This window comes from Globicephala melas, chromosome 4, assembly GCF_963455315.2.
Source record: "Globicephala melas chromosome 4, mGloMel1.2, whole genome shotgun sequence".
In the NCBI taxonomy this organism is placed as follows: domain Eukaryota; kingdom Metazoa; phylum Chordata; class Mammalia; order Artiodactyla; family Delphinidae; genus Globicephala; species Globicephala melas.
Genome location: NC_083317.1, coordinates 3,679,132 through 3,691,509, shown reverse-complemented (window position 1 = coordinate 3,691,509; position 12,378 = coordinate 3,679,132). Strand labels below are relative to the sequence as shown.

The window sequence follows — 12,378 nt, the reverse complement described above, 5'->3', positions numbered from 1 at the left end:
CTCTCCTGAGCATGGTTGAGGCTGGGCTGGGTTGAGTGTCAATTCCACTGTGTCCTCACTGTTGAGAAGCCTGGTCTTTGCTCATCATGGTAAGAAAGGGGAGGGTACTGAACTGAAGAACCCCCCGAGTAGAAGCTTCAGCCCGCCGTGCTCTTTTCTTCAGAGGCAGGACCTGCTCACCCCTCCTCTCTCTTCCCACCACCCTGGTCCTTAAACACCTAGACACCTCCAGGTCCTCCAATTCGGCTGACAGTTGCCACCGATAGTAACTGAATCACGTCAGCACCTCAACGCCAGTTCCTAGCAGCCCTTTTGCCTTCGGCAAGATTGGGAGAGGACTCTGTGTGTGTGTGTGTGTGTGTGTGTGTGTGTGTGTGTGTGTGTGTGTGTTTTCAATAGCAGTTGTAATTCTGGGTATTTGATTATGAACCGTGCAACAAGAACATGGATTTAGGGCTTCCCTGGTGGCACAGTGGTTGAGAGTCCGCCTGCTGATGCAGGGGACGCAGGTTCGTGCCCCAGTCCGGGAAGATCCCACATGCCGCGGAGCGGCTGGGCCTGTGAGCCATGGCCGCTGAGCCTGCGCGTCCGGAGCCTGTGCTCCGCAACGGGAGAGGCCACAGCAGTGAGAGGCCCGCGTACCGCAAAAAAAAAAAAAAAAAGGAAAAAAAAAAAAAACCCATGGATTTAGATGGGTTTTCTTGTGTGCCCTTCCATAAGCTGCTCTCATGAAAGATGGGGAGGAATGCAGTTCTTTTAATAGCTGCACCGTGGGATTCCTTTGGTAAAGGAAGATGGATCTATGTCCCCAGGCCGTGGAGCAGGGTGAAAAATGGCGGCCGCTGCTGCACAAATGTCTTCCCTCAATCGTGATCAGACCCACACGGCTCCCCTGCGCTTTAGAATGACCACTGCCGTCTACGCCCCAGGAAGGCGAGGCTCGTAAAAGCCAGGCCGTGGAGCAATAGAGGTCAGACCAGGGCAGACAGCAAAGGCTGAGACCTGCAGATAAGCCGCTCCGAAAATATTTCAGATCTGTGGAAGCACGCTTAACGGGTCGGCCCTTATCTTCTTTCTCTTCTAACGGGGAGGGGTAACCCAGAGCCCAGAGCTGAGGTTAGGTGGTCGGGGCAGGGAGAAAGGCGTGTGCAGCCGGGAGACCTGGAAGGAAGCAGGAAGCTGAGGGACCTGCAGCCCACGGCCTGTGCTTGATGAGCTACTTTTTCTGTGAAGCGTGAGGTGTGTGGGGAAGCGGATCAGATCCACCCCTCGGCCATCTCTCCTTTTCACCCTCCCCGCCTTCAGTATTATGATTTACGTGCCCGCCGTGCCCCAGGCTCTTGGGCTGCAAAGATGAATACCAGGTGATCCCTGCCCTCAAGGAGCTGGCATCCTCTCTGGGGAAATAGATGTGAACTGTCAGTCCAGGTGTAAACGCTGTGAGACCCGTGTGTGCTCAGAGCTGTGGAGCCCGAGGCAGGCGGTTCCGCCTCTCCCGGGGACCCAGATGCAGGGCGGGCCTGAGGCAGGAGGTGGCCCTGCCAGCCTCTGTCCTCTCTGTGCCACAATGAGAGCTCTGGAATCAATCAGCCACCCGCTTCCCGTAAATGGCCACGAAGCAAGGCGTTCCAGCTTCATCCCTGACACAGGCTGTGCCGGGTCCAGGGCAGGCACGAGGGAGCTGACAGGCATTCTGGATCTCTAGACCAAGACACCAGATTGTGGGAGAAAAACGAACTCAGCAAAGGGTATTGGTGGGGCGGCCCTTCCCAAACAGCAGTTTGTTCTGGGTACCTACGAGCGGAATGGGGGTGTCTCTCACCAGGACATTCACAAATGGCTAACTTTGTCCCATTTGGACCTCCAGCTTTGTGTGTTTCCGTGCACAGAGTGAACAGAGGGCTAAAAACGCTGACTAAATTGATCTGACCCTGAAGCCATTTTTTTTTTATGATTTTTTTTTTTTTTTTTAAAGGTACGCGGGCCTCTCACTGTTGCGGTCTCTCCCGTTGCGGAGCACAGGCTCCGGACGCGCAGGCTCGCGGGCCCAGCCGCTCCGCGGCATGTGGGATCCTCCCGGACTGGGGCACGAACCCACGTCCCCTGCATCGGCAGGCGGACTCTCAACCACTGCGCCACCAGGGAAGCCCTGACCCTGAAGCCATTTTTAAAAGATCAGAGATGCCACTGTTTTTTCTTTCTTTTTTCCTTTTTAAAAAAAATCTTGGAGACTTTAAAGCTTTGCCCCTTTTCTTTTAGTAAGAGTCAGCGTCATTGACCCTGGTCCAGAACGTGAGTCACCCTACTGAAAAAAGAAATACAAACGTGCATTTAAATTTGATTTTAAAAGTACTTACTGTACTTAATCACCTCCAAATGCCTTTTGATGTTTGTCATGTTTTATGCTATACATTTGACACATTTAAGCGTCTTTAATAGTTCCCCCCCAATTAATATTAAAATAGCAACTATAGAGCTAGACTTGATAAAACATTATAGAACTTGGAGTTTGCTTACGAAGCACTCGTAAAAACTGGGTCAAATGATTTGATCTGCTTCCTCCATTAGACAGAATCCCGCCCTCAGTATGTGACTCTATTGATTTGGTACCCTGTCTGGTTCTCTGTGAAATGACTACTTCTGAAAATAGATACCCTGTCCCTTTTATGCTTGCTTGCTTTCTTAACAAGGTAGGCAAATCATTGCCAATGTTTCAACACTTCGAACGTTGATAGTTGAGGCTGACCCATGACCGAAAACCACAGTGATGTCATCTGAGGTTTTACCAAGCCTGCGTATTTAATTCACTTGATGTATCACTGGCTATGATACGTCTAGGATTCTCAGAGGATGCTTGGCAACATTCCCAAGAAGTTTTGACTTATAAAAATCGACTAAATTAAAAAAATAAAGTATTCAGAGTATGTGATAGGGAGGTAAGCGTGAAAAAACGTTTGGGCATCCCTCTGAAATCTGATTTCCGTTTCAAGTTTAGTCCTCCCCTTGAACTCAATGGACTGGAGTGATAGATTTCGTCCTGATGGCGTGCTTACTGAGATACTCTCACCACTGTATCATCAGCAGTGTAATAATTATTCTAAAATTAAGTGCTCTGATCTTTCTCCTGGGCTTGAAGTTAGCTCATCAGAATTCTGAATTAAAACTAAAATCCCCTCCCAGTGCTGCAAGAAAGGGGACCTCACTGTTTTCATTGCCTTTTAGTGCCTGCTAGAGTCAGTGGCCTATCTTGAGCTCAGGTACCAAAAACTCTAAGCGACCACCAAGACAATCATACTATAGTATACTATAAGCCATCAGTTGTTTTAGCAGGTCTAAGCTAACTTTCAGGAGAGAATTGCTCAGGTAATGTTTTTAGCAGGGTCCAATCTGTATAAAACGGTAAAGAGATAATAAGCAAAAATTATACCATTGATGCCTCATTGGACATATTATAAAAACAAAATGTCACCAAGCATAGCTGAGCTGTTGTGGAGATGTTACTGAAACTGACAGGCCTGCAAGTCTGCAACTTGGTGTCAACCGCACAATAAATGAAGAAGCTTCCCGCCGCTGAGAAACTAGGGTTTAATTCTGCAATTAGGAACGATGAACCTACTGTCACTGATCACAGTGAAAGAAAACTTGAGCTGCGATGATTTTAATAGGCATGGCTGGTCCGGCTCAGACATAACCGCAAGAAATGCAGGGAGTTGATGTTTTTTCTTTTATTAAGGAGGGCACCAAGAGGCAGAGTAGGCGGTGCTGAGAGTGTGGTGGTGGCATTGATCAGTCCTGGGTTCAAATGCCAGCTCTTCCACTGAATAACTGGGTGGCCCTGGGCAAGTTATTAGTACGTAACCTCAGCAACCTGCAGTCCTCATCCTTCAGACGGGAGCGTTGGCAATCCACACCTCCGCGGGTCATGTATAAGGATTAAATGAGACACGTGTGAGGATTAAATGAGACAATAAAGGTCCCTTAGCGCTGCCTAGCATACAGTAAGCATTCAACGAGAATTAGGTATTATTGTTGTCATTTCTACTCCTTCCTTAAAGAACTCCTTAAAGCTATTCCAGGGAAAAATAACTAGATCTAGAATAAGTGCAGATAAAAGTGTTCCTGGAGGAGATGGTGAGAATGACGAGCAAGATGCATGGGGTGAAACAGAATCAGCCTGGGGTGATCCTGAATATAAGATTTAAAAACAATGATGGGGCTTCCCTGGTGGCGCAGTGGTTGAGAGGCCGCCTGCCGATGCAGGGGACGCGGGTTTGTGCCCCGGTCCGGGAAGATCCCACATGCCGTGGAGCGGCTGGGCCCGTGAGCTGTGGCTGCTGAGCCTGCGCGTCCGGAGCCTGTGCTCCGCAATGGGAGAGGCCACAGCAGTGAGAGGCCCGCGTACCGCAAAAAACAAACAAACAACAACAAAACAATGATGCACGGGGACTTCCCTGGTGGTGCAGTGGTTAAGAATCCGCCTGCCAAGGAAAGGGACACGGGCTTGATCCCTGGTCCAGGAAGATCCCACATGTCACAGAGCAACTAAGCCCCGTGCGCCTCAACTACTGAAGCCCGCGTGCCTAGAGCCCGTGCTCCACAACAAGAGAAGCCACTGCAGTGTCGCAAAATACGACACAAATGAACTTATCTACGAAACAGAAACAGACTCACAGACATAGAGAACAGACAAGGAGGAGGTGGGGTGAGGGAGGGGTGGAGTGGGAATTTGGGATTAGCAGATGCAAACTATTATACACAGAATGGATAAACAACAAGGTCCCACTGTAGAGCACAGGGCGCTATATTCAATATCCTGGGACAAACCATAATGGAAAAGAATATGAAAAAGAATATATATATGTATGTATAACTGAATCACTTTGCTGTACACCAGAAACTTACACATTATAAATCAACTATACTTCCATAAAAAATAAATTAAAAAAAGAAAACACTGACGCATATTAACAAAAAACGTCACGAAATAAAGACAGAATCCCTCATGTGATACGACAGGTGTCATAATAAATTGATAGAAGTAATGTGCTCAAAATTGCACGTATTCCCATTTGCAAATAATAATGGCAATACAAAAGCCAGGGAAACCTATAAATTGGCACGTACAGAAAAATGCGAGGAAATTCCATACAAATCTATAATATTTTAAAAGTAGGACCTTAGGAGATGTTGCTAAGTAAAGACGTATTAAGTTTGGGCGAGGGGGGAAGTTCCCGGATGTGCTCTGAGCGAAGCCCTGTTAGGGACGCCGGGTGCAGGATCTGAAGAGAAGGTCAGCACCGCGGCGGTGCCTGGCTCCTGCGGTACAGCTTGGAGTGTGAAGCGACCCATGGCAGGTGGGGCGGGTCTGATCCGTGGCACTGGGATGCTTTGCTCCTCTGATGCTTTCCCAAGGTAACCCTGATGCACACCAGCTCAAAATTATTTTTGGTGGTGAAATTTGTTACTGAATTATAGCAATTATAAACTTGACCACGGAGTTGTGATGACGGGAAATAGACATTCATTGATAATCAGGAAATTCTAAAGTAACTTTCAGGGCAAAGGCCACATTTGGGTGTTGCTTCTCTGGCCCTCCCAACAAGCAACACCTGGGGGCCTGGGACACTCCTCTCGTGAAGAAATGTGGGTTTACATGCCTGTCACCAGGCTGAGGTTCAGAGCTCTGCAAGGGCAGAGCCCACGTCTTCCTCAGCACGCTTGTCTCTCAGCGTGAAGACGCGAGGCAGGTGGGCGCCCGCCCCAGGGGGGCTCCATTGACAGTGGATGGAATGGGGTTCCCTTTTACAGAGCAGCAGAGACTTTCTGGGCTTCTCTCTGAGTCTCCTTCCGACCACCCCAGGGCACTCATGATAATTACATGTCCTGCCCCCTGCCATTAGGGGGCATCAGTTATGGCTGATGGGTTATGAGCAAAAGTGACATTTCTCACCAACAGCTTTTATTTATTTTTTATTTATTTATTTTTGGCTGCGTTGGGTCTTCATTGCTGCATGCGGGCTTTCTTTTTAGTTGCAGCGAGCAGGGGCTACTCTTCTTTGCGGTGCGCAGGCTTCTCATTGCAGTGGCTTCTCTTGTTACGGAGCACAGGTTCTAGGTGCGCGGGCGTCAGTAGTTGTGGCGCACGGGCTCAGGAGTTGTGGCTCGCGGGCTCTAGAGCACAGGCTCAGGAGTCGTGGTGCACGGGCTTAGTTGCTCTGCAGCATGTGGGATCTTCCCAGACCAGGGCTCGAACCCGTGTCCCCTGCATTGGCAGGCGGATTCTGAACCACTGTGCCACCAGGGAAGCCCTCACCAACAGCTTTATCCAGGTGTTCAGTGAGTAAGTTTACTGAGTATGGGCCAAAGGGCGGGGGTGCTTGTGCTGCTGGTGGGGTGCAGAGATGCACAAGGCTCAGGCCCCGTCTTGAAGGAGCTCAACTTGCCAATGGCGTGCATGAGGTCATCAACATGAAATACAGCATGATCAGGACACTTGGAAGGTGTCTGTGTCCCCATTTCTGTTCACACCCCTCCCCCTGGGTGTTCCTCAGTTCACTCCAGTCTTCCTGAGTCTCCATGACTTGCCAAGGTCAGCGGTGACCTCCACGGGACCAAACGCAACGGTCACTTACTTGTCTTCTTTCTTCCTCCATCCCTCCCTCCCTCTCTCTCTCTCCCTTTCTTTCTTTCTGTCTTTTTCTTTCTTTCTTTCTTTCTTTCTTTCTTTTCTTTCTTTCTTTCTCTTTCTTTTCTTTCTTTCTTTCTCTTTCTTTCTTTTCTTTTTCTTTCTTTTCTTTCTTTCTTTTCTTTTCTTTCTTTTTCTTTCTTCCTTCCTTCCTTCCTTTCTTTCTTTCTTTCCTTCCTTCCTTCCTTCCTTCTTTCTTTCTTTCTTTCTTTCTTTCTTTCTTTCTTTCTTTCTTTCTTTCTTTCTTTCTTTCTTTCTTTCTTTCTTTCTTTCTTTCTCTCTTGCTTTCTTCTGCACCTACTTCATGCTGGGCACTCTTCTAGCCCTTAGGACAGATCAATAGGAAAAGCAAAGCTCCTGCCCTCACGGAGTCCACACTGCACTAACGTGGGCCCAGCTGGTGCCCACGAGGCTGAGGCTGAGCATGGACAGGTGCGGGCTCTGTGAGCCCATGCCTTCCCTTGGGTGACAAGGACAGAGTGAGAGATTTTACCATCGGGAGAGACATGTCCAGCTGGTGAGCCTGGGTGTTCTGCAGAGGACTGGAGGGGAGGAGAGGGAAGAGCCTGGAAGCTGTGGGTCTTCTGCAATGTTTGCGATGGGAAATGGAAAGGGCCTGAAATAAGACAGCAGGCATGGTCACTGATGCAAACGTCCAGCGGGGTGATTCTAGGGCACTGTGACTCCCTGGGTTTGCCGGGTAGAGAGGGAGGGAAGTGTTCCCCAGGGCCCAGTCCAGACCGCTGCTCCCCCTTTTCCACTTCCTTCTCATGCCCTCGTGCATGCTATTAGCTCTACCCTGGCCACTGCCCCACAGCCTGGCACCCCTGCCTGTTAAATCTTTGCTCTGGCTGCATTAATCTATCCCAGATTAATTAACTAACACTCCCAAACGTGGCAGAGTGTATCCAGTAAGTAGCTTTTGTCTCGGATGGGAAGGGATTCAACTGTATTACACATATGCTAAGAAGGGGTTAGTCACCTGTCAATGGTGCTTTTGAAACCCATTCTGGAGGCACGAGCCCTGCCATGGTCTGGGTGGGCAGTTTCCCAGAGCACGCAGAAGTCCAGGAGATGCACTTTGAACGCACGAATCAGCAGCTCATGGGAAATGTGACTTTAAAACGGAGAGCGACTGCGTGAAGTCGTGTGCATGCTGGGAACTCAAGGTAGGTTTCTTTGTGTGGTAGATACAGGCCTTCACCTGACAATGTCAGTGGATGCACCCACTTGGGTTTGAGGAAAGATGCAGTCGGAGGACCAGAGAACCAAGCCAGGGCCTGCAAAAGGGGTGCAGCGGAGCGGGCTGGCAACCAGGCAGGTGGATTTAGGGCCTTGGGGATAAGCAGGCGGGAGTCAGGCTCTAGCGCCCTGGGATTGGGAGCTGGTTCATCCAGGGATGGAGAAGTCCCTCCAGGGTCATCAGCCATTGCGGGGAAGGGGCTCCAGGGACAGGGCAGGGTGAAGCCTCCACACCAGCATCATACACAGGACGGATTACGATGACAAAGTGCAGTCACCCTGCAGGTGGTGGGAGGAAAGTTATGGCACAGTAGGTACCACCAGGTCTGGCTGGGCTGGGGGAGGGCGGGGTGTTGTTGCCAGGCAACGGGTCCCTGTGTCCTCCGCCTCCCCACCCCCAAGCTGGGTCCCACGCATTCACACATGCCCAGCACTGAGTGGGACGTCCACAGCGGGCCTAAGATCACAGTCCCAATGGCAGTGACCCCACAAGAACTCTGAGAGGCTGCCCCCAGCAGAGCGGCCCCAAGCTATTTGTCTCTCTGGGTCCAGAGGAGGTGAGGAAGCATCTGGCAAGAGAACCAGGAACGTATGTTCTATGTATGAATAGAACCTAAAGCGGGGTGCAACTCAACAGTGGCAGTTAGGGATGTCCTGCCATCTCTGGACCTTAGCAAGGCACACGAGGCTGGGCTGTTGCGGCTCAGCCTGTCTCTCCAGCCCTTTGAAGCTTGCAGGCGGGCCAAGATGCCATCAGGTAGAGCTAACTTCAGCTCAGGGAGGTCACACAGCTTCTCCCTCCTCCTCCCTGCAATGTCCTTCTCCCACCTCATGCTTAGCCAGCTCCTTGCCATCCTCCCAGCCTCAACCTGGTGTCACCTCCTCTGGGGAGCCCTCCTTGACCTCTGCACAGGGCTAAGTAGTTTTTCCTCGCTGTTCCATTGGGATTCAGGTGCATTTGGGGCCCAGCACTTATCACTTGGAGGCAATCACAGATACCTTCTCACCTGTCCCCGCACCTTTTCTCTCTGCTTGTGGCCCCAGGGTTTAGCATCCTGCCTGGCACGGAGAGGAGCGTCATGATCTTGGAGACCAGATGAGGTGTGAAGATCAAGGAGGAGTAGTGGGGGATGAGGGTGGAAAGGAAGATGCAGCCAGCGGTTGGGGGTGGCACAATTGGACTGACGTGGGGGGAGCAGATGGGACTTGGGAGATAGTCATAAGCTCTAATGGCGGTGGGCAGGGCCAGGTCGGGCTGGGTCGCGCAGTCAGAGATGTAGGGGTGGGGCCTGGTAACATGCACAAGGCAGCTGAGAGCAGGAGGCCTGGAGCAGGGATGGGACAGAGTAGGGGGCTGTTGGGTGGAGGCGGAGCTGAAGGTGGGAGGGCGGGGCTGGGGCGCGAGGCGGAGGGGAAGGGCTGAATGTGTGCGGTCAGGTCTGACCCAGAGTTTTTGACGGTTCTGGTGGTGACGGCACCTAGTAGCTCTTCACTGAAGAGTTGCCCGGTGAAGGCACTCACGTCTCTCCTGACACGGCCGACTCACTTTCAAGTCTAGGCGTTGTGCTGCCCGCAAAGTGTCTCACTGGGAATAACCCTGGAGCTTCGTATGGAGACCACGGTGCTGCAGAGAGCGTGCTTCCAGATCCAGAGGCTCAGCTGCGGCGACAGAAGAGGCCCACATGCTGGACCACTTAGTGCTGAAGAAGGAGGCTCTGGGTCCAAACTGAGTCACATCCCCACCCTGCCAGGGATGAGCTGTGTGACCTTGAGTGAGTTACTTAACCTCTCTGTGCCTTGGTCTCCCCCTAGGTTGTTGAAGGGTTGAGTTAGTGAGTCTCAAGTGTTAGACAGTGGACAGGTGCCCAGCATGATGTAAACCTCTAAGAGTATGAGTTACTTGTTTCAGAATTTGTTTCCTGTTCAGCTCACTGCTAGTACTGGCTCTTAGGGCATAGCCTTGTTCTGTGCCATTTTACGTGTACTCATTCTATACATCACAGACCGTGTGGCTTAAACAAGCGAACTTTGTGCTCTCACAGTTCTGCGGGCCACAAGTCCCAAATCAAGGAGTCAGCAGGGCCATGCTTCCTCTGCGGACTCTACGGGAGGGTCCTTCCCGCCTCTCCCAGCTTCTGTGGGTGCCGCACTCCATGGCCCTCCTTGGCTTGTAGACACAGCACTCCAATCTCTGCCCCGTTGTCACATGGCCTCCCTGTGTGTCCTCTGTGTCTTTATCTCTCTCTCTCCTTATGACCCCAGTCATTAGATTACAGACCAGCTCATCCACAACGACCACATTTTAACTTGATGACATCTGCAAAGACCCTGTTTCCAAAGAAGGCCACAGTCACGGATATTGGGGTCAGGACTTCAGCATATCTTTAGGGGGACACGGTTCACCCCACCACACTGCCTTTTGTGGAAACTTTTAAAAATGATGGGGACACTATTTTCACTCCAGACACTTGAAATAGCAGATTTTTAAAAATGGATTTCACAAATGAGCATTGGGCAACCACTGAAGTATGTGTTAGAGCAGGTGCTGGCTGCTCCTATGTGAGGTTTCGTTAATAGCTGGGGAGAGTACAGGAATTAACCCACCCGTGTGTGCACAGAAACGTCTTATATTTTGACTTTATGGGATTTACTCATTCATTTGTTCATTCAATGAATATTTATTGCATTCCTTTGCATTCTAGCGTCTATGAAACGTAACACGGGATAGGAGGCCCTGGTCCTCAGCACCATCATCTGCTGGGAATTGCTGGTCAGCTTCAAGCAGCGGGGAGCCCTTTCCCCTGTGTCTCACTGCACAGTTCCTCTAACTCTGGTCCAGCTTTTTCCAGCTTCAACTTGTCCTGAGCTTCCTTCTCCTCTAAACGTCCCATTTTCCATTCCGAACCGAGCTGGTTTCCCACTCCCTTCTCCCTGTACCCAGGAGGGAGACACACGTGATCTGAGCTTCTGTCTGTGTCTTGCGGGCAGCTGGATCTGGCAGTCTCCGTGCCTATGGACCCCTGCCGTGGGCGGACAGGACAGCCACTTTCAACATTGTTCTTCAGACATACTCACCACTGTGATTATACAAGCTACGCATGCGCACGGTGACCCAGGTATTGGTGGAATTCAGAATCTTCGTGAAGGGAAACTTACAGGTTTTGCACAGCAAAGGAAACTGTAAACAAAATGAAACGACAACCTACAGACTGGGAGAAAATATTTGCAAACGATGCGACCATCAAGGGCTTAATTTCCAAAACATACAAACAGCTCATAGAACTCAATAATTTAAAAAAAACAAAACCCAATTGAAAAATGGGCAGAAGACCTAAATAGACATTTCTCCAAAGGAGTCATACAGACGGCCAAGAGGCACATGAAAAGATGCTCAGTATCACTAATCGTTAGAGAAACGCAAATCAAAAGTACAATGAGGTACCACCTCACACCGGTCAGAAAGGCCATCAGCAAAAAGTCTACAAGTAATAAATGCCAGAGAGGGCGTGGAGAGAAGGGAGCCCTTGTGCACCGTTGGTGGGAACGTGAAGTGGTGCAGCCACGGTGGAGAACAGTATGGCGGTTCCTCAAAAAACTAAAAATAGAGTCACCATATGATCCAGCAATCTCACCGCTGGGCGTATATCCACAGAAAACTCTAATTTGAAAAGATACACGCACCCCAGTGTTCATAGCAGAGCTATTTACAGTAGCCAAGACATGGAAGCAACCTAAATGTCCATTGACAGATGAATGGATAAAGAAGATGTGGTATATATATATATATATATATATATATGTGTGTGTGTGTGTGTGTGTGTGTGTGTATACACACACACACACACACAAACACACAATGAAATGTTAGCCATAAAAAAGAATGAAATAATGCCATTTGCAGCAACGTGGATGGACATAGAGATTATCATACAAGTAAGTCAGAGAGAGACAAATATCATGTGATACCCCACTTATACGTGGAATCTAAAATATGACAGAAGTGAACTTACCTATGAAACAGAAACAGACATAGAAAACAAAGTTATGGTTGCCAAAGGGGAAGGGTAGGAGGAGGGATAAATTAGGAGTTTGGGATTAGCAGACCCAAACTACTATATAAAAAACAGATAAACAACAAGGACCTACTGTACAGCACAGGGAAATATATTCGATATCCTGAAAAAAAGGAAAAAAAACCTTTGTGAAGGGAAGAATAGCCAACGTCATGTGAATAATGAAGTGTCAGCCGTTTAAAAATCTCAAACAAGTGCCGTTTTACAAGAAAAATAATAAATGTAGTGTGTTAGGGTTCCCCACAGAAGCGTCACCAATAATCAGCAGGGTAACAGGGTGTGTGTGTGTGTGTCTGCGTATCTATATATCTGTTGTATATTGAGAGAGAGGGAAATATTTATTTTAAGGAATTATTTTACACAGTTATGGGGGCTGGT

The 12,378-nt window shown here is 49.5% G+C and overlaps 1 long non-coding RNA gene across 1 annotated transcript in view; it reads left to right on the top strand.

Moving 5' to 3' along the window:
- LOC132597236 (uncharacterized) overlaps nucleotides 1-12,378 on the top strand; it is an 18,743-nt gene extending 6,365 nt beyond the window's left edge. Inside the window, exons 2-3 of the long non-coding RNA XR_009563649.1 lie at nucleotides 9,481-9,699; nucleotides 10,630-12,378. This is a non-coding gene — a long non-coding RNA (uncharacterized lncRNA). The remainder of the gene's footprint in view (nucleotides 1-9,480; nucleotides 9,700-10,629) is intronic.